Below are 22,577 nucleotides of genomic sequence, written 5' to 3'. Positions count from 1 at the left end.
TTTCCCTTCCTTCCTGATGTTTTTGTTTGTTCTTCACTGTGTTACATGATTCAGTGTGGAAACTCTTTTCGTCATCTACAGAAGGGATATAAAATTTCTAAAGGAGTAAGTTTATTTGGTTGTTTAGAGCCTGGATCTAATGAGCTATCAAGTATTTTGTGAAGGAAAAGAGTGAAGAACATTTTAGAGAGGAGGTAAAAGGAAAGGAATATACGGGCTTAGAAAGCTTAAGCACTCAGAAAGGAGATCATCCCCTTTGACCAGAAAGATACAGCAGAAATGTGATGAAAGAAAAAAGAAGACAAGCTGAGAGTAGAGGAGAGGGGAAGAGAGGAAATACATAGATTATCTGCAACTTTAATGCAACCTTCCTAAACACAATAAATCTTTATAAAAGAAAAGAGAAAGAAGGTAATTATTGGAAAAGCATTGTTCTTACTACTTCAGGGTTTTCAAAATGAAATTCAGTCTTAACACAAAAACTTGTCAAACTGTCGGTCCATAAGATGGAGCGATTGTTTCAGGGTTTTGGGTCCTAAGAAGTGTCCTCCTTCCCAACTCTTTGATCAGCCACTAGTCTCAGGTGATTTAACTCCTTTAAACAACTCTTTTCATTATAACAGAATCTTCTCTTTGATGCATCTGGCTTCCATGGAGAAGATATGATGAAGGGAAATGCACTTGAGAATGTTCTGAACTAGGCATCAACCAGTATGTGAGGATCAAAAGGAGAGTAGAGAGGAAATGGGAAGTTCTCCAAACCAACACTCACTGAAGAAAAAGATGCTTATAGTGTCTTGATTCACACAATCCAATCTTGGCATTAAAGTAGCAATGGATGGACCTGATGAGGGTCACTGTTGATGTGTTTTGGAAACTAGAGGGGGCTGAGCCCATGTCTAGAGGCTAGGTGACCTCTTGAGTACCACCCACTGTGTAGACCACAGCAGACTAGATTTACTTGATCAGCAGCCAGATTCAGCTCACTATTTTGCAAAAGGAATGCCTGAGTGTGTGGTTCCTGTCTAACTTATTGCATTTTAGATATACTCCTTCACAACAATTTCTAAGAAAGCCCAATAAAAAGATTTTTTAAAATTCCTATACCTGTATTTTAGGAATGAGGGGGAAACTAATACATCTTGAGGTCTCTTGAGCTTGTAATGGGAAAATGAAACTTTATCTACAAACATATGAAAAACCAGCGTTGATTTGAAAATAATAATTTACTTACTAACCACATGTGACTGTTAGGACACCTGAGATGAGTGGGATGTCAAATGGAGGACAGGAGGATAGGCGTTAGCTGGGGCATTAAACATGCAAAGATGACACTGTTTTGGGGAAGGATCTGCTTGCTACAGGTAGGAAAGAATTGGTAGGTAGCTAAGCAGCTTCATCCAAGAACACCAAGGTAGTCTGACAAAGGAAAGTATAAATGGGTCATATTTTACTTCATGGATTTTGGGGATTTTTAAGGCAGTGAGTGCATGTGAACATTTTCATAATCTTTTGAATTAAAATTTAGGGTATTATATTTTTTTCAAGTCTGAAATTGTGCAAACTATTAAAAAAAATGTCATACCAACATTAAGGACAGGGTTGAAAAGACAAATACAATTTTAAAGCAAACAATGTTCACAGAGTCCAAGATGGTCTTTTCAAACAATGCATAAAAACTAGTATAAATACCTAAGTATATATCACCAAGGTTCTTGATTCTGAGACATGCCCTCCTTCCCATTTCTTTGATCACTCATTTGTCTCAGGAACTTTAATCTACCCACCATATTTGGCAATATGATAAACGTTTTTTCCATTATAAATGGATGTTATGGGGTTTAGGACATGCTACCACAAAATATGGCATCTTGGTGTATTGAATATCTTAAGCTGAAGGAGTTTGAGAAAATGTTAGAAACAGAAGGTCACACTGACCTCCCCCTATTCCACACTTCTTCCCTGAAACAGGCCATAAAACTCTCAATAAAAGTGCCCTCCCTATACCCAGAGGAAAGGAGTATCCTTATCTCTGAAGACAAAGGATGCTGAGAAGAACCTTAACAAACAGGGCTTCCTAAGTTTTTCTAGTTTACTATGATTACCTCATACTCCTTAACCTACCATGTTCCTCCACAAATGGCATAAAAGACTCAGGTCTAGCTGTTTCTTTGGGTCTTCATTTCCTTATGAGGGCTCTTGTGTCACATAAAATTTATATTAAATAAATCTGTATGCGTCTTCCCTGTTAATCTGTCTTTGTCAGTTTAATTTGCAGATCCAGCCAGGAACTTTAAGAGGGTTGAGGGAAGCTGTTTCCTCCCCTACAAATTTTATGTTCTATGGAGAGAACATGATGAAGGGAAATATACAGGAAAATTTTGCATTTTAACCATCAACCAATCTGTGCAAATCAAAAGGATTAGACAGAGTAAAGGCCAAGGTTCCTTACAGATCTAATATTCTGATTCATTTTCTTAACTTTGTATTTTAACAACTTATTAAACACATCTTCTCTTTAAAATGGGAATTTCCATCCTTTGGGGCAAGATTTTTACCTAAAAGACATGATCTTCATTTCATAATATCACAATAGCATTACTCCTTTGTTCTCAATTTGTCTCTAGTTTTGTCCTAATTTACAAAAGGCAATGGTACAATGTACTAATTGAACGATACATGGAAGGAATTTAGGGAGATTCATAAAGCCTAAAATTGATGAATAGCATTTAACAGGTTAGGGAAGGGGACAGGCTAACTAACAAAATGTTTGTCTCAAGTCATCCAACCAGACCTTATATTCAGGAAATTTTTCATCCATTGACACCTAAGTTGAACTCACAAAGTGTGTTTCCTCAAAACATGAATTTGTTTATGTAAATGAGTATTCTACATGCAAAATGCAAGCAGAAAAGTCCAGTTGGGCATGAAATTACCTTTTTTATGTGCATGGGAACATTTTGTGAGCACAGACATGGGAACTGAAGTTTGAGCATCCGAAAGTAGTAAAAAGTTCACCAACTAGCTGGCTGATAGAAAAAATGTGCTACAATTTTCTATTTATATTCTAAGATAGTTTCAGATTGGTCTTGATTTTAGTTTTTTTTTTTTTTTTTTTTTTGTGGTACGCGGGCCTCTTACTGTTGTGGCCTCTCCCATTGCGGAGCACAGGCTCCGGACGCGCAAGCTCAGAGGCCATGGCTCACGGGCCCAGCCGCTCCGCAGCATGTGGGATCTTCCCGGACCGGGGCACGAACCCGCGTCCCCTGCGCTGGCAGGCGGACTCTCAACCACTGCGCCACCAGGGAAGCCCTTGATTTTAGTTTTAAATTATAAAATCAAGGCCTATATCCATCATGAATTCCCTTCATTCCCCACCTAAATAGACTCATGTGTGTACCAGGCCTGATGCTAGGGCAGAACAGCATTTCCTATCTAGTTTCTTTTTCTTTCCTGTATGTAATGACAGGTAATATCCTTACTCCTTCCTTTGGTTCATCTGTAAATCATACAGGGTATCATATTTTGGGAGTTTAAACCCTAATGGAACTTAGTATTAGACTTTTCTTTCTTTTGAGTCATACTCAATTTGATTTTGGTGACTGAAATAATCTTTTCCAGTGATTTTTATTATCACTTTTGTTAGCTGCTACACCATCAATAACTTCTGGTGTATCAATCTATTCCTGGTACGTTATGAGCTTCCTTATTCAGAGCATTTCTTCTTAAAATAATATCTTTTATTCTAATAAGCATATTGTGCTTTGTAATTGTCTCAAATGTTGGAAAGAATGTTTCACCGAAAGGGAGCAAGGTCTGTTTTCCATTGAATCTTATTATACCTATAAGTTCATTGTCTACACATTACTTAATATATATTAGATGTTATTAAATATCTAGTATTTTACAGGTTACACTGTCTTTGTGAACACCACATTAAAAATATACCACAAAATTTGGACAAAAAAGCCATAGGTCTTACTATTGTTGAAGCCATGTTCCACTTCTAAGCTAAATCATTATTTATACATTTTACTCTGTCTTAAATAAAACTAAAACACTTACATAAGAGTTATCCTACAATCTGCCATCAAAGAAAGAATCAAAATTAGAAGGGAGTAAATATAAAAAATATCAGAGATAGAAATGGAAAAAAAACAGGTTTTACTTTATTTTTACTTTCCACTACCAAGAATTTCCAGACTACATAGCTACTTATGAGGAGAGGGAATAAATTTGCATATAAAATATGTGGGTATAATACCTTAAACAAGCAAGTTTATAATTTTAAAAAACACTTAAGATTCTTCCTGCATCACAATTACAGTGAAGAGATTGATGGTTGCCAGAGGCAGGACGTTGGCGGGGTAGGCAAAAATGAGCAAAGGGGGTCAAAAGATACAAACTCCCAGTTATAAAATAAATAAGTCACGGAGATGTAATGTACAGCATGGTGACAATAGTTAATAATACTGTATTGCCTATTTGAAAATTGCTAAGAAAGTAGATCTTAAAAGTTCTTATCACAAGAAAAAAATTTTGTAACTATTTATGGTGATGGATGTTAACTTTACTCATTGTGGTGATCATTCCATAATATAAACAAACATCAAATTGTTAAGTTGTACACCTGAAACTAATATAAAATTACTTGTCAATTATACCTCAATTAAAAACAAAAAAAAAAAGTTTCCCAGGATTCGTTCAAGATAGCGGAGTAGAAGGATGTGTGCTCACTCCCTCTTGAGAGAGCAATGGAATCACAACTAACTGCTGAATAATCATCAATGGGAAGACACTGGACTCACCAAAAAAGATACCTCACATCTGAAGCCAAAGGAGAAGCCACAGTGAGATGCTAGGAGGGGCACAATCACAATAAAATCAAATCTCACCATCACTGGGTGGGTGATTCACAAACTAGAGAACAATTATACCACAGAAGTCCACCCACTGGAGTAAAGGTTCTGAGCCCCACATCAGGCTTCCAAACTGGGGGTCCAGCAACGGGAGCAGGAATTCCCAGAGAATCAGACTTTGAAGGATTGTGGGATTTGATTGCAGGATTTTGACAGGACTGGAGGAAACAGAGACTCTACTCTTGGAGGGCACACACAAAGCAGTGTGTGCATGAGGACCCAGGGGGAAGGAGCAGTGACCCCATAGGAGACTGAACCAGACCTACCTGCTAGTGTTCAAGGGTCTCCTGCAGAGGCAGGAGGTGGCTGTAGCTCACCACGGGGATGACAATGGCAGTAGAAGTTCTGGGAAATACACCTTGGCATGAGACCGCCCAGAGTCTGCCATTAGTCTCACCAAAGAGCCCGTAGCCTCTAGTGCTGGATCGCCTGAGGCCAAATAACCAACAGGGAGGGAACTCAGCCCCACCCATCAGCAGACAAGCGGATTAAACTTTTACTGAGCTCTGCCTAACAGAGCAACACCCAGCTCCATCCATCACCAGTCCCTCCTAACAGGAAGCTTGCACAAGCCTCTTAGATAGCCTCATCCACCAGAAGGCAGAGAGCAGAAGCAAGAAGAGCTACAATCCTGCAGCCTGTGGAATGAAAACCACATCCACAGAAAGATAGAAAAGATGAAAAGGCAGAGGGCTATGTACCAGATGAAGGAATAAGATAAACCCCCAGAAAAACAATTAAATGAAGTGGAGATAGGCAACCTTCCAGAAAAAGTAGTCAGAATAATGATAGTGAAGATGATCCAGGACCTCGGACAAAGAATAGAGGCAAAGATCAAGAAGATGCAAGAAATGTTTAACAAATACATAGAAAAATTAAAGAACAAACAAACACAAATGAACAATAAAATAACTGAAATGAAAAATACACTAGAAGGAATCAATAGCAGAATAACTGAGGCAGAAAACAGATAAGTGACCTGGAAGACAGAATGGTGCAGAACAGAATAAAGAAAAAAAAAAAGAAAAGAAATGAAGACAGCCTAAGAGACCTTTGGGACACTAAATCCACCAACATTAGTATTATAGGAGTCCCAAAAGGAGAAGAGACAGAGAAAGGACGCAAGAAAATGTTTGAAGGCATTATAGTCAAAAACCTCCCTAACATGGGAAACGAAATAGCCACCCAAGTCCAGGAAGTACAGAGAGTCCCATATAGGATAAACCCAAGGAAAAACAGGCTGAGACACATAGTAATCAAATTGACAAAAATTAAAGACAAAAAAAAAAAATTATTAAAAGCAACAAGGGAAAAACGACAAACAACATACAAGGAAAGTTCCATAAGGTTAACAGCTGATTTCTCAGCAGAAACTCTACAAGCCAGAAGGGAGAAGCATGATATATTTAAAGTGATGAAAAGGAAGAACTTACAACCAAGATTACTCTACCCAGCAAGGATCTCATTTAAATTCAACAGAGAAATCAAAAGCTTTACAGAAAAGCAAAAACTAAGAGAATTCAGCACCACAAAACCAGCTATACAACAAATGCTAAAGGAACTTCTCTAAGTGGGAAACACAAGAGAATAAAAGGACCTACAAAAATAAACCCAAAAGAATTAAGAAAATGGTAATAAGAACATATATATCGATAATTACCTTAAATGTGAATGGAGTAAATGCTCCAACAAAAAGACACAGGCTCGCTGAATGGATACAAAAACAAGATCCACATATATGCTGTCTACAAGAGACCAACTTCAGACCTAGGGGCACATATAGACTGAAAGTGAGGAGATGGAAAAAGATTTTCCATGCAAATGGAAATCCAAAGAAGGCTGGAGTAGTGATACTCATATCACATAAAATAGACTTTAAGTAAAGAATTTTACAAGAGGCAAGGAAGGACACTACATTATGATCAAGGGATCAAGGCAAGAAGAAGATATAATAATTATAAATATATGTGCACCTTACATAAGAGCACTTCATTACATAAGGCAAATGCTAACAGCTATAAAAGAAGAAATCAACAGTAACACAATAAGAGTGGGGAACTTTTAACACCTCACTAACACCAATGGTTAGATCATCCAGACAGAAAATAAATAAGGAAACACAAGCTTTAAATGACACAATAGACCAGATAGATTTAATTGATATTTATAGGACATTCCACCCAAAAACAGCATATTACACTTTCTTCTCAAGTGCACACAGAACATTCTCCAGGATAGATCACATCTTGGGTAACAAATCAAGCCTCAGAAAATTTAAGAAAATTGAAATCATATCAATCATATTTTCTAACAACAAAGCTCTGAGATTAGAAATAAATTACAAGGAAAAAACATAAAAAACACAAACACATGGAGGCTAAACAATACATTACTCAATAACCAAGAGATCACTGAAAAAATCAAAGAGGAAATCAAAAAATACCTAGAGACAAATGACAATGAAAACACGACGATCCAAAACCTATGGGATGCAGCAACAGCAGTTCTAAGAGGGAAGTTTATAACAATACAATCCTACCTCAAGAAACAAGAAAAATCTCAAATAAACAATCTAACCTTATACCTAAAGGAAGTAGAGAAAGGAGAAGTAACAAAACCCAAAGTTAGTAGAAGGAAAGAAATCATAAAGATCAGAGCAGAAATAAATGAAATAGAAACAAAGAAAACAATAGCAAAGATAAAAAATCTAAAACCTGGTTCTTTGAGAAGATAAACAAAATTGATAAACCTTTAGCCACACTCATCAAGAAAAAGGGAGAGGACTCAAATCAATAAAATTAGAAATGAAAAAGGAAAAGTTACAACAGGCACTGCAGAAATACAAAGCATCATAAGAGTCAACTACAAGCAACCCTAAGCCAATAAAATGGACAACCTGATAGAAATGCACAAATTCTTAGAAAGGTATAACCTTTCAAGACTGAACCAGGAAGAAATAGAAAATATGAACAGACCAATTACAAGTAATGAAATTGAAACTGTGATTCAAAATCTTCCAACAAACAAAAGTCCAGGACCAGATGGCTTCATAGGTGAATTCTTTCAAACATTTAGAGGAGAGCTAACACCCATCCTTCTCAAACTCTTCCAAAAGTTGCAGAGAAAGAAACACTACCAAACTCATTCTGCAAGTCCACCATCACCCTGATACCAAAACCAGACAAAGATACTACAAAAAAAGAAAATTACAGACCAATATCACTGATGAATATTGATGCAAAAATCCTCAATAAAATACTAGGAAACAGAACCCAACAATACTTTAAAAGGATTATACACCATGATCAAGTGGGATTTATCCCAGGGATGCAAGGATTATTCAATATAAGCAAATCAATCAATGTGATACACCATATTAACAAATTGAAGAATAAAAACCATATGATCATCTCAATAGATGCAGAAACAGCTTTTGACAAACTTCAACACCCATTTATGATAAAAAACTCTCCAGAAATTGGGCATAGAGGGAAGCTACCTCACCCTAATAAAGCTCATATATGACAAACCCACAGCAAACTTCATTCACAATGGTGAAAAACTGAAAGCATTTCCTCTAAGATGAGGAATAAAACAAGGATGTCCACTCTCACCACTATTATTCAACATAGTTTTGGAAGTTTTAGCCACAGCAAGCAGAGAAGAAAAAGAAGTAAAAGGAATTCCAATCAGAAAAGAAGAAGTAAAACTGTCACTGTTTGCAGATGACACGATAGTATACATAGAGAATCCTAAAGATGCCACCAGAAAACTACTAGACCTAACCAATGAATTTGGTAAAGTTTTAGGATACAAAATTAATGCACAGAAGTCTCTTGCATTCCTATACACTAACAATGAAAGATCAGAAAGAGAAATTAAGGGAACAATCCTATTCACATTTGCAAAAAAAAAAAAAAAAAGAATAAAATGCCTAGGAACCAAAAAAAAAAAAAAAGTGCCTAGGAACAAACCTACCTAGGGAGACAAAAGACCTGTATGCAGAAAACTATAAGACACTGGTGAAAAAATTCAAAGATGACATAAACAGATGGAGAAATGTACCATGTCCTTGGATTGCAAGAATCAATATTGTGAAAATTACTATACTACCCAAAGCAATCTACAGATTCAATGCAATCCCGATCAAATTACCAATAGAGTTTTTTACAGAACTAGAACAAAAAATCTTAAAATTTGTATGGAGACAAAAAAGACCCTGAATAGTAAAAGTAATCTTGAGAGAAAAAAACAGAGCTGGAAGAATCAGAATCCTTGACTTCAGACTATACTACAAAGCTACAGTAATCAAGACAATATGGTACTGGAACAAAAAACAGAAATATAGATCAAAGGAAGAGGATAGAAAGCCCAGAGATAAACCCACGCACCTATGGTCAACTAGTCTATGACAAAGCAGGCAAGGATATACAATGGAGAAAAGACAGTCTCTTCAATAAGTGGTGCTGGGAAAACTGGACAGCTACATGTAAAAGAATGAAGTTAGAACACTCCCTAACACCATACACAAAAATAAACTCAAAATGGATTAAAGACCTAAATGTAAGGCAGACACTATAAAACTCGTAGAGGAAAACATAGGAAGAACACTCTTTGACATAAATCACACAAGATCTTTTTTGATCCACCTCCTAGAGTAATGGAAATAAAAACAAAAATAAACAAATGGGACCTAAAGAAACTTAAAAGCGTTTGCACAGCAAAGGAAACCATAAACAAGATGAAAAGACAACCTTCAGAATGGGAGAAAATATTTGCAAACACATCAACGGACAAAGGATTAATCTCCAAAATATAGAAACAGCTTGATATTAAAAAAAAAACAAAACCAAAACAGACATTTCTCCAAAGAAGGCATACAGATTGCCAAGAGGCACATGAAAAGCTGCTCAACATCACTAATTGTTGGAGAAATTCAAATCAAAACTACAATGAGGTATCACCTCACACCAGTCAGAATGGGCATCATTCAAAAATCTACAAACAACAAAAGTTGGAGAGGGTGTGGAGAAAAGGGGACTCTCTTGCCCTGTTGGTGGGAATATAAATTGGTACAGCCATTATGGAGAACAGTATGGAGGTTCCTTAAAAAACTAAAAATAGAATTACCATATGACCCAGCTATCCCACTACTGGGCATATACCCAGAAACCATAATTCAAAAAGACACATGCACCCCAATGTTCATTGCAGCACTATTTACAATAGCTAGGTCATGGAAGCAACCTAAATGCCCATTGACAGATGAATGGATAAAGAAGATTTGGTACATATATATAATGGAACATTATTCAGCCATAAAAAGGAATGAAATTGGATTATTTGTAGAGAAGTGGATGGACCTAAAGACTGTGATACAGAGTGAAATAAGTCAGGAAGAGAAAAACAAATACCATGTATTAATGCATATATGTAGAATCTAGAAAAGCGGTGTAGATGAACTGGTTTGCAAGGCAGAAATAGACAGAGATGTAGAGAAAAAACATATGGACACCAAGGGGAGAAAGCAGGGGTGGGGGTGGGTGGTGGTGTTGGGATGAATTGGGAGACTGGGTTTGACTTATATACACTAATATGTATAAAAGAGACAACTAATAAGAACCTGCTGTATAAAAAATAAAATTAAATTAAAAAATATGTTTCCTTTAAACACTTTGTCACATCAAAGGCATATTTTATTTGAAGCATATTTCTGGGAGAATCATGGAGAAATATCATTCTTTTTCAATTTGAAATAATTATGACTAATCTTTTCATAAATACATACTTTATAATATACCATCCTTGAATTAACATATCATTATTATTCTTATGATTAAATTAATAGTATAAATGATTCAGTAATAATAATACTGGTCTTTTTATATAGTAATAAATGACTGATGATCAAATGCAAAACAGACTAATAATAGACCCCAGCAAATTACCCATTATATATACATTTCGAGACATCACAGTTTACTTGCTTTAACTCAAAGGAATATATTTTGACAAGCTTTTAGTTGTGTTCTCCTAATTAGAGCATCCCTAGCTCAAGACAATTTAACCCTCCCATTCTGGTTGCTGGTAGATATATCCTGGGATTTGCCACTGGCAGATGACACTGAAAACTTTCTTCATTAGCATTCAACCTGGTGGAGGAAATTCAAAAGGCCTGTGCACGAAGTGGAAGGACTCTTAGTTCTGCATATTGATGGCCGAGGAGGAGGCCATGAGCCCCAGCCAGCCTGGGAGCAGATCGGAAAAGCATGACATTCTGAGGCTCATCCTTTATCATTGACAACATATTTAATTTCCATTGGAAAAAATGACACAATTTTCCCTAACTTGTATTTGTCTAATGCTTCACAATTATTTTGCCCACCCAAAGGAAAAATTAAAATAAGGTTGACTTATGTCCAAAAACTTTGTGTTAGGAAAAAGGTAGCAGAAAACTCTGAGGGATTTGTTGGAGGCTTAGTAATGAAACATGACAAACATTTAGTTGTATGTGTATTAAAATGCAAAATACTTTCCTGCTTTTTCCTTTCTTTTAAGTTTTCCATATGCATTTCTCTGTACACGTAGATTGGTCAACAAATTGATGAAATCTTAGCCCTTTTCCTCCCTTGCTGACTCACTAAGCATTCCATTTTATAAAAGGCAAAGTCAGCTCCAAGCTTTAGATGAAACTGCTGTTAGAAACTTAAAATCCTCATTAGACAGAAAAATGGAAAACATTAAGAGGAAAGGTTAGTGGTTTTTTTTTAACCGTAGGAAATAATTTTTGTGTAGATAATATTTTCAAAAGGCCTTACAAAACAAGCAGAACTGCATCATATAAGAGTATTTCCTCAACGTTAACCCAGATGAAGGTGGTGACATTTTCCTTGCTCTGCTCAAGTTGGAGGAAACCCCAAAATAGATCAGCACTGAACACAGAGGACTCTGCCAAATTTCAAATCTGCAGACCCAGCAACAGTCAAAACGGTATTTAAATATTTTACACTCAAGTAGCATGGTTGCCACTGTTTTCATGACCATTTTTAAAGTTTAATACAGGATTATCTTGGATGAGGTCCTGCTCTAACACAGTTGAACATCCCTGCTTCTTAAGAGAAGTCATGCTTAGAGAAGTGTTACTTTATACTCTGGAATTAGGCTTGAGAAGGAGTGGGGTTTATGCTTGACTAATACAATTCACCACAACCTCTGGCATCTACGTCCACTAGAGAGTAAGAAAGGGAGAGAGTAAATCAAATTTTTGCTCTACTTTTTATTCAACTCTTAGTTATCCCCAGGTGAGTAATCCAGAACCCCCCTTTTCTCACCTTTAATCCATCTCACTGCTCATTAGAATGATGATAACTGGAAGACAAACATCATTTTCATCAGCAAATGTTTTCTGAGTTCTCTGGGAGTAAATGCCATTATACTAAGAGTTGTTTTAGGGATTCTATGTTCTGTGAAAATTAAATTGCTTCTGCCGGAAAAAGAGCAGAGTGGTGGGGAATAAAATGAAGGTGGTAGTAATAGGAGACAGTCTTGATCACTATTGTTAACTGAGCTTTAGATCCTTTTCCTAAAGCCTTTCCTTTTCTTTCTCCTCCTCTCTCCTCTACCTTTCCTTTCCTCTACCTCCTCCTCTTGCTTCTTCTCTTCCTTCCATCATAAACTAACAGTTAGGAAAAGAATTAATTTCCTATGCATTAGAAGACTCTAGCTCAGTTGAATACCATAGGATCCATTCAGGTGAAATTTTCTCTAACTGGTTACATTTTAAATTTTGGCTAAAGGACTAAACAAATTTTAAAAATCACAAATCTAAAATTTCTGAAATACATGGGCTGTTTAAATTTTATAATTCCATTACATGTTTCCACTTTTCTTCTTTGAACAACACTGGCTCTTCCAATGCAGTTATTCTAATTAGCTTCCTCCTATGTTCCTATTAGTTAAGGATGTCAAACTTATGCCTGCCCATAGTATTGTTTCTAGGTGTCTCTCATAATTTCTTCATTATACAACTCCCTTTAGAAATCATATGAATTTTTCTAATATTCTTTTCTACCTTTCTCTACCATCTACCAATCTTTAAGCTCATTTCTACCCAATTCAATCATTTAACGCCTGTTTTCTACATTTTCCTTTCTCTTTTTCCATAATATCAATTTCAGGAACTTCAGTATGCCTGTAAACTTTACAGTTACTTAACATGTTTTGCTCCAATTCCAGTTCCACTCTTTTCCTTTTAAGTCATCTTATGTCTTTTACCTTGTGTATTGTTCTAGGATTTTTTCAGTCACAATTGATATAAATTCAACTCAAATTTTAGTAAAAGAAAATATTGGTTCATGGAATAGTGAAGTTGTTATGGCTGGATCCTTGGTCAGCCAGGGATCTCAGGAATCTATTTTTTGTTTTGTTTTTCCCAATTTCTTGATAATGCTTTGTACTATTTTTAGGCATGAGTTCTCCATATAATAATAAAAGATGATCTCTTTTCATCCAGCCTTATGGGTCCTTTGTAGCAGTTACCCAAACATAGATCTATCAAACATCAATCATCTATCTTCCAGTATGTATATCAATCAATGAAAAAAAATCTATTGTTCCTGTTTGAATCACCAAACAAGATCACCAAACAAGAGAAATAATTTATAATTAGATGCCCTGAAATGATTCCTTTGAAAAGGAAAGTGAAGTATGTTGCTGAGTGTATTAGTTTTATACTGCTACTGTGACAAATACCACACACTTAGCAGTTTAAAACAATACAAAATTATTCTCCTATAGCTCTGGAGGCCAGAAGCCTGAAATGGTATTACTGGGCTAAAATCAATGTGTTGACAGGCCAGCATTTCTCTTAGAAGCTATAAGGGAGAATCTGTTCCTTTCCTTTTTCCACTGTCTAGAGCCTGCTTGCTTTCTTTGGCTCCTGGCCCCTTTTTCTATCTTCAAAGCCAACAGCATAGCATCTTCAAATCTGTTCCCTTTCTGTCCTTTGCTTCCATCATCTTCTTCTGCGACTGACTCTCCTGCCTCGCTGTTATAAGGAGCTTTGTGAATACAATGGACCCACTCCTATAATCCAAGGTAAGTTCCCCATCTCAAGGTCCTTAATATAATCACACATGCAACGAATGTCTTTTTTATTATGTAAAGCAACAGATTCTTAGGTTTCAGGGGTAAGAATATGGACAATTTTAGGGGCTGTTTTTCTGCCTACCACCATAGGCAAGCCTGGAAACACCTTTCCCCTTATGGTAGTAGAACAGTGCTCTTTGAATGATAGGGCTACAAATGGGGATATGTTTGTGTGGCTCCCAAATTCATGTGTTGAAGCTCTAACCGCCAATGAGAAGGTATTAGCATGTGTGTCTTTGAGAGGTAGTTAGGGTTAGATGAAGTCGTGATATTGGAGCTCCTATTGGATGAGTGTCCTTACAAGATGAGAGAGAGGAACTCTCTCTGTTCTCTGCCTTGTGAACACACAGCAAGAAGACAGCCACCCGCAAACCAGGAAGTGAGTTCTCACCAGAACCTGACCATGCTGGTACCTTGATCCTGGACTTCCCAGGCTCCAAACCTGTGAGTAATAGACTTCTGTTATTTAAGCCACTTAGTCTATGGTGTTTGTTACAGCAGCCTGAACCGACAGGATAGAACACTTTCCTAAAAGAACAGATGGATTTTCAGAAGAAACTCAGATGGCCTAACACAGCTATTTTCTAATATTATTATCAGTCTTTAGTTGACTGACATGATCTGGCATTCTCAGTAGATAATCTGCAAGGTCTCAATATTATCCATAAACTCTCACTCTCAGGAGATGGCTTTGCTTTATAATCTTGAAAGTAGATGTTACCACTGAGAGCTTTATGAACATTACCATTGCGTTATTTTTTCACCCTTGTTTTTTTCATCACCATCTATATCCATTTCTATTGTATCAACTGATACTAATCAATGATTACTACATGACTAATAATGGATTCCCAAATCTTTATCTCTTTCCCAGATCCCTCAACTAAGCTTCATTTTCAATCCCTGCTGGACATTTTTGCCTGTATATCTCATTGGAATCCTTAAATCTGTATTTTCAAAGTAAAACCCATGTTTTTCTTCTAAACCCTTTCTCTAATGAATTGTTCTTTCTGTTAATATCATCTTAATCGAAGTTGGAACCCTGGAGTCATCTTTGTTTTCTCTCTCTTTTTTTTTGTTTTTCATTTCTAACTAGTTGATAAAATTCAATACAATTTGTCTCTTAATTGCATATAGCTGTGTTTTAATTCTCCTTATCTCTCATTGGAACCACTGTAATAGACTGGCTGCTTTCCACGTTGTCTACCTGTAACTTTGCCCAGTAAATATTTCTAAAATGAGATAATGATTATACTTTTTAGCATCTAGAAAATTTTCAGTGCTCCCCAATGTATTGAGAATTAAGTAATAATCATTTACAGTTGCATAATAATGTTTTACAATTAACTAAGCACTTTGCATCCATTATCATATTTTTTTGTTACAGAAATAGGCTTATAAAATATTCTAGTTTTTATTATGAATGAGGAAACTGAGATGCACAGAGGTAGAATTTTTGAATAGGCTTATATGTTTAGTGACAGAGATTTACATCATATCCATTGTACTCAGATCCACTCTTCTTTGAGACAGAGGAACTTTTCTCATTTAGCCATTCAATGTCTTCCAATGGGAGGGCTTATTGTACCACTCTGACCTTATATGTTATTACCATAACCCTTAATTAAGTTTACTACTTATGCCTCTCAATTTTGAATCATTGTAATGTTGTTTCTTTGTGAAATCCTCTCCATCTCGTCCTTTTGTTATCCTATACATTCCTCTAATTCTTTATGAAATCTACTGATATTGATTCAATGTGATCTCTCCCTCGTGCTTCTATTCTTATTTTGCGTTTTGTGTGATTTTTTTTATTTTGCCCATAAGCTTTTGAAGTTATATATATTCCCAAGTGATTAGTACAAACAGGACCCTTCATTTGTGAACGACTCAAGACACAAATGTTAATTTAACATATCTTATTCCTATCTATACCATGTTTAAAAGATCATGAGACTTCCTATGCTGGGTTTGACCCCAGCATTCTGTCTTTAGCAGAAGAAAGAACAAACATGTATTCAAGAAAAAATTTATTCTGACACTTGTGAAAACAGTAAGAAAAACTTTATCAGGATTATTACAGTAGGTGTCAAGATTATCCCAACAGGGGAGAGAGATACAGCAGGCAGCTGGAGAGTTATAGTCAACCAGGAGAATGAGCAGTGTCAGTGGATGGAATATTACTAAGAGGAGACATCAAGGGTAGGGAGATTCTTGCTACACTGACCTAGCAGGATTCTTACTGAAGGTAGGCCAAGGTTATCAGATATCAAGGGTGGAGGGATTCTCACTAAATTAACTTAGCAGTTTTCCCTTTACAACTACACTAGACAGGCCCAACAGGGCCCAAGGATGAAACCCAGTTGAAAGAAGGCTTAGAGGAGCTTGCCTAAAGTTTGGTCACAGAGAAAGTCTTTGTCACATGGTAGGTAGGATAGGAGAGAAATAGTGATTTTCTTCTCTTAAACAGCTGCAATTCCCTCAGTTTGCCATTATAGATAAATGGTTAATGATTTTCTCTGAACTTTCAATCCATCTGTAGTTTTATCTCACCCTACTCTTAGGAAGTGTTATCTGTTTTGTGAGGGGATGTCTAGTTGTAAGCTACACTAGGCATGGGTATGTACCCTATGCACAGTGTCCATACTTTTCTTGATATTAACTGTATACCTTCTCCCAGAGTTTACATTTCACAACTGAAAAATCCTCATGCAACATCTCACCCTATTCTCCTTTTCTGCATTGTTTTTGCAACCTTTCTTAGACTTTTTCTATTTGAATTTTAGCTATCTCACGCTGTGACAATTAAAGCTGTAAACATTTCTTCCAGATGGCAAAGCATCAAAATAGTTTCAAAGACTTAGGTAATATCTTTTATGTTCTTTTTAATATGACATATGCTAATGATTGATATTTTAGTTGTATTCTTGATCAAGTCAAATTTTAAGCTTTTATCTGTTAGATTGAGGTCTTAAATGATACCTTAGAGTTGATAATTATAATACAAATTATTTTCTCTTGTTCACTACTTCCTCATACCAAAAGAAAAAATGATCTGCCACTTATAAAAGCACTCAAAATTTTGTGAAGGGGCTTCCCTGGTGGCACAGTGGTTGAGAGTCCACCTGCCGATGCAGGGGACATGGGTTCGTGCCCCAGTCTGGGAAGATTCCACATGCCATGGAGCAGCTGGGCCCATGAGCCATGGCCACTGAGCCTGAGCGTCCGGAGCCTGTGCTCCGCAAAGGGAGAGGCCACAACAGTAAGAGGCCCACGTACCGCAAAAAAAAAAAAAAAAAAAAAAAAAAAAAAAAAAAAAAAAAAAAAATTGTGAAGACTATTATCTAGCCTACTGCAGTAAATTAATACTAATTTTATTTATATCTATTTTCAGGTCATATTTCTCAATACTTTAGTTATCTGAAAGATTTTTGCCTTCTTAAAATTTCAGGATGATATAATGAGGAATTACCTTTGTATTTCTCCATTTAACATATTGTTTATTTCAATTTATATTTTATAAATTCAAGTGTATCCAGAAGCACAGAGACCAATGTTCATAATATTTATGTACCATTAAGATTTTAAAAATCTTAAAATTTTGCCATGGGGCTTTACTGGTGGCGCAGTGCTTGAGAGTCCGCCTGCCGATGCAGGGGGCGCAGGTTCGTGCCCCAGTCCGGGAGGATCCCACATGCCGCGGAGCGGCTGGGTCCGTGCGCCATGGCTGCTGAGCCTGCGCGTCCGGAGCCTGTGCTCCGCGGCGGGAGAGGCTGCGGCGGTGAGAGGCCCGCGTACCGGAAGAAAAAAATTGCCATATTCATTTTTTTAAGGGAGTAAAACAGTATAGAATCAGTTTACATCTCTTTGTATCCCTCCTGAAACCTATTCCCCTCATTCCTGTCCCAGAAATAGTCACTTTGTTAAGTTTGTTTCCCATGGAGTATAGACATTCTTGGGAAGTTAAAAGCATGTAATTTCTCTTGGCCAGGTTATCATCTCTCTAGAACAGACTTCTACATTCTTATCTCTACCAAACTTCCCCATGGTCTTCCAGAAACCCAAGTGAGGCTTTTGAAATCATGGGCACATAACAGTGTTTGATTTTCATGTGTCACATGATTTCACCTCTTGCTTCACATTATAATTAACCAACCATCTCCAGGGTATGCATATCTTCAGAAAAAGAAATGTCATTCTAGTTCAACCTATGTGACAGCAAAAAACTTACCTCTAAATTATAATCCAGAGCAGGTCACATGCTGGGAGAATGACAGGAGAACAAAAGGTGAGTATATTAGATTGTCAGCAGATTTATCTTTTTCAAGCTAAATTAACTTCAGCAGTAATCATTTAAAATATCAAAAATATCTTTTTTGAATGTAATTTCAGCAATTGGTCTGACCCCCATGAAGAGTTACAAGTATAGTAATAATGATTCATATAAAAAATTTTTAAATTAAAATGAAGATAATATGTTCTAATTTTTAGTGATAGAAAAGGTAAAACCTCCAAGTAAAAATAATATTTTTGAATCTTTAGAAATATAAGAATTAAAGTTACTCAATGTTTATTATCTTTTATTTCCTCTACATTCCTTCCAATGGACCAGTGGAAATGAGAAATGTCATGGGAAGGCAATTACCTCTATCTAGGCACAGATACCTACACTAGGACAGCTGATCTCATCAGCCTCTGTAACTATTCAGGGAACTGTTATAACATGGGAGGTAATGTAACAGAGGCCAGAAAAGAAAGTCTGTACATGCCAGGCACTTCATTACTACTTAGTAATGATTATTAACAAATGATAATCTTATTTTTATACCTTGAAAAATGTTCCCACCAAAGCCATCCAGAGTTATCCTATTATTACATTAACAAAAACAAATGTGGACTTCCCAAGTGGTCCAGTGGTTGGACGCTGCACTTCCACTGCAGGGGGTGTGTGTTCAATCCCTGGTCTGGGAACTAAGATCCTACATGCTGCCCGGCACAGCCAAAACCAAAATGAAACAAAAATAAATGTAATGTGTAAAATGCAAAATGTAAATTTGACACTGAGGAATCTATATCTAATTTTGTTTTTTATAAGTTATTTAGTTTTATAAGCAAATTTTGTTTTTTTACAAAACCTTTGTTTTTATAAGAATGTATCCACTGCAAAGGGAAAATTACAATTTTTAAATTTTCAGGATTATTCCTATACTACATTAATGAATCTACAAAGAAAAAAATTTTCCACTGTGCCTAAAAACTTGCTTGTCAATTTCTCTATTGGCTTCACCTGGGTGATATGTAAAGTATCACCAAGGTGAAGCCAACAAGTGATACCTAGGTGAGATTTTGAGGTGACAAAGCAGTACCTGATCTGGACATTTTTCAACGTACATATCACTGAGCTAGCTACTAAGGACACAAGAATGAATAAGAGTTATGCTGCTCAATAGTTAAAGAGAAGAAATGTATTTTAAATGATTAATGACATTCTGATATGGCAAAGAGCTTTAACAGAGGAATACACTAAGTGCAATGAAAACAATGAATCCTAGTGATATCATGGAAGATTCAGGTACATTTCAGTTTTATTTAATAGATGTGTGGACCTTGGGTATACAAAAGCAGGATTTTCAAATATGAGTTTAAAAAATTTAATAATCTCTATGTTAAACAATTTTACTCTTAAGAGAACTATGCTTTAGATTACATAGTCTTTCTGTAATCTTCTCAATAGCTCTGTCAAAGAGTGACATATGTCAGATCATTTCGTTACAACCACCCACATGAACTCTGAAACATGGATCTTTTATTTAATCTATCCAAGATTCCAAAAGCTGTACCTCTACTTTCTTTATTCTCAGTAATAACTTTCATTTTGTAAACTATCAGCATAAAGTGAACTAATTTCAATAACTGACAAGTTACTTTTGTACATTTACTTTTCTAAATGGTGAAAAACATTCTTACTCTATTCACTGTTCATAAAGTTTTGAAAGTCTTTTATACATAAATCCCTTGACAACAATGGATATGAATATAGTGTACTTTACAGGCAGTCAAAGGTAGGACTAATGCTGAGTACTTTCATAAGTTGGTGTGAGAATAAAAAGTAGAGTATTAAAAAAAAGAGAAATTCTTTATTATCTTAAATATTTGTATCTCTCCATCATTCCATAGGCTTATATTTTTATTCCCAAATTACTTTCCATTCATCATTTATGTAAGTTTTATAGTTCTAAGTTGAAATGCAATATTATGCATTTGCATTTAAGTAATATTGGACTATCACTTTATTTTTCATCTTTGATCTATTGTTTGCCAGCTCAATAGGCAGTAAGAAACATTAATTAAAAGAACTAAATAGAGGAAAAAGGAAAACACCAAAAAAATTGAAATCAGAGAAACAAGAACATGGGACTATAATGGGGGCAAAGGAGAGGAGGGCAGAGGGAGGTTATTTATCAACAGCAAATAGAAAAAACTTACTTATAAAAAATAAAGTTTATAATTTGCAAAATTTTGGTTACTTAAAAATATATGTAAACTTTGAAGAATTATATTTCTACAGATATATTCTGAGGAATAAGGATGTATATCTGATATAATGGGACATATGTTTGAACATATATAAAAAGGATGTTCAAAGTAAAATGCTTTTATTACTGAAATAGTGTTACAATCTGAAAATCCAATTATAGGGTACGGTTTTTAAAGTATGCTTCAATTTTATAGGCGGACAAAGGCAGTGTTTTGAAAAGAATTTTATCCTATTAACATGGAAGAATATTCATGACATATTTCTTAGGGAGAAAAGCAGATTACAAAACAGTATGGACAATAGGTCCTTCGTTTCATAAAAATAATTTATATATATTTCTGTTGCATATCTGGAAGAACATAAAATTTTTAACAATGTTATCCCTTGTTCATATATTTATATAAGGTTTTTCATTTTTCATTTTGCTTATATGATTTTTCTATTTTACTTTTTACAGTGAACATGGGTTAATTACATTAAAAATTTTTAAAATCTGTTCTTGATAGTAAGCTGCTGTAAAGAAAATGTCAGTGTGGCACTGAGTCATCTAAGAGTTAAATTGAGTTATGGATATAAAAACGTTAATGCATTAACTGAATGTACATCTACCAGATACGCACAATTAAGTCAATCTGAACAGCATAAATCAAGTGAGGAACAGTGTTGAAAATCTCAATTTCTTCAAATGTAAAATAAATAAAGTAATCTACTCTTTCCATCTGTGAATGCCAGGATCACATAAATATTGCCTCTATGAAACCTTTGGGCAGTGATTCCACTTAAACAGGGAGGTCCCAGAAAGGATAAGGCCTGAAGATCCACTAATAAGCAGGTTCTCTCTGTCACTCTTTATCATCCAACAGCAAATTTTCAGACTCTGTACAACCATAATATCCATTGGTACACTGGGTATATTTTTAAAGGAATGCCACTTAGTAAGGTAAAAAATATATTGATTCCAGTAAGCTGTTTATTCAGAGGGAGTATCCAACATGTTTTAAAACTTGTCTCACATCATGAAATGCACAGTACTGATTATGTAATCAAGAGGGGTCCAGGATAAACCACTGTGGAATAAAAATTACTTTGAGGGCTTCTCTGGTGGTGCAGTGGTTGAGAGTCTGCCTGGCGATGCAGGGGACACGGGTTCGTGTCCCGGTCCGGGAAGATCCCACATGCCGCGGAGCGGCTAGGCCCGTGAGCCATGGCCGCTGAGCCTGCGCGTCCGGAGCCTGTGCTCCGCAACGGGAGAGGCCACAGCAGTGAGAGGCCTGCATAACGCAAAAAAAAAAAAAAAAAAAAAAAAAAAAAATTACTTTGAGCTGAAGGCATTTGAGAATAGATATTTTTTTCTTTGAACTCTCTTATCTTCCCAAAAGCAGAGCTTCCCAAAAGAACTCAGTTGTCATAAATACCCTACCCTGGAGTTTCACAACCAGGGAAGATTCACTCTTACCACTGGATGGGGGAATTCAGAACCACACGTAAACAGACATTGCCACAAAGCTCAGATTACCCATCTATTATCTTAAGAGCCTATCTATTATCTTTCCTAAAAGTCATTTGTTTTCCCATAAATTCCTTTGCTTCTTCACCTCTTCCCATGTTAAGACATCATTCACTTTCCCAGAAGTGCCCTTCTCCCCCTTTCATCCCCCTATTAAAATGGTATATAAGCTTCAATTTCTAATCACTTCCTGAAGTCACATTTTTCTGTGAACTTCCATATGTATGTTAATAAAAATACATGATTAAATGTTAGCTTTTCTTTTATTAATCTGTCTTTTGTCAGTTTAATTTGCAGGACCACATACACTAAAACTAAGAGGGTACTGGAAAAGTTTTTCCTCCCTGACAGTGCCCTTGCTAACACAGACAGAGATGGTCACTTGGTGAGGTGTCAGCAGATTTTGTCAAACTTTTGGGGAGAAAAGATCAAAATGCACCGTATGCTCCCTTTTCTAGTGAATACA

The sequence above is a fragment of the Hyperoodon ampullatus genome, assembly GCF_949752795.1.
Source record: "Hyperoodon ampullatus genome assembly, chromosome: 5".
Lineage (NCBI taxonomy): Eukaryota > Metazoa > Chordata > Mammalia > Artiodactyla > Ziphiidae > Hyperoodon > Hyperoodon ampullatus.
Note: the sequence above shows the minus strand (reverse complement) of the source record.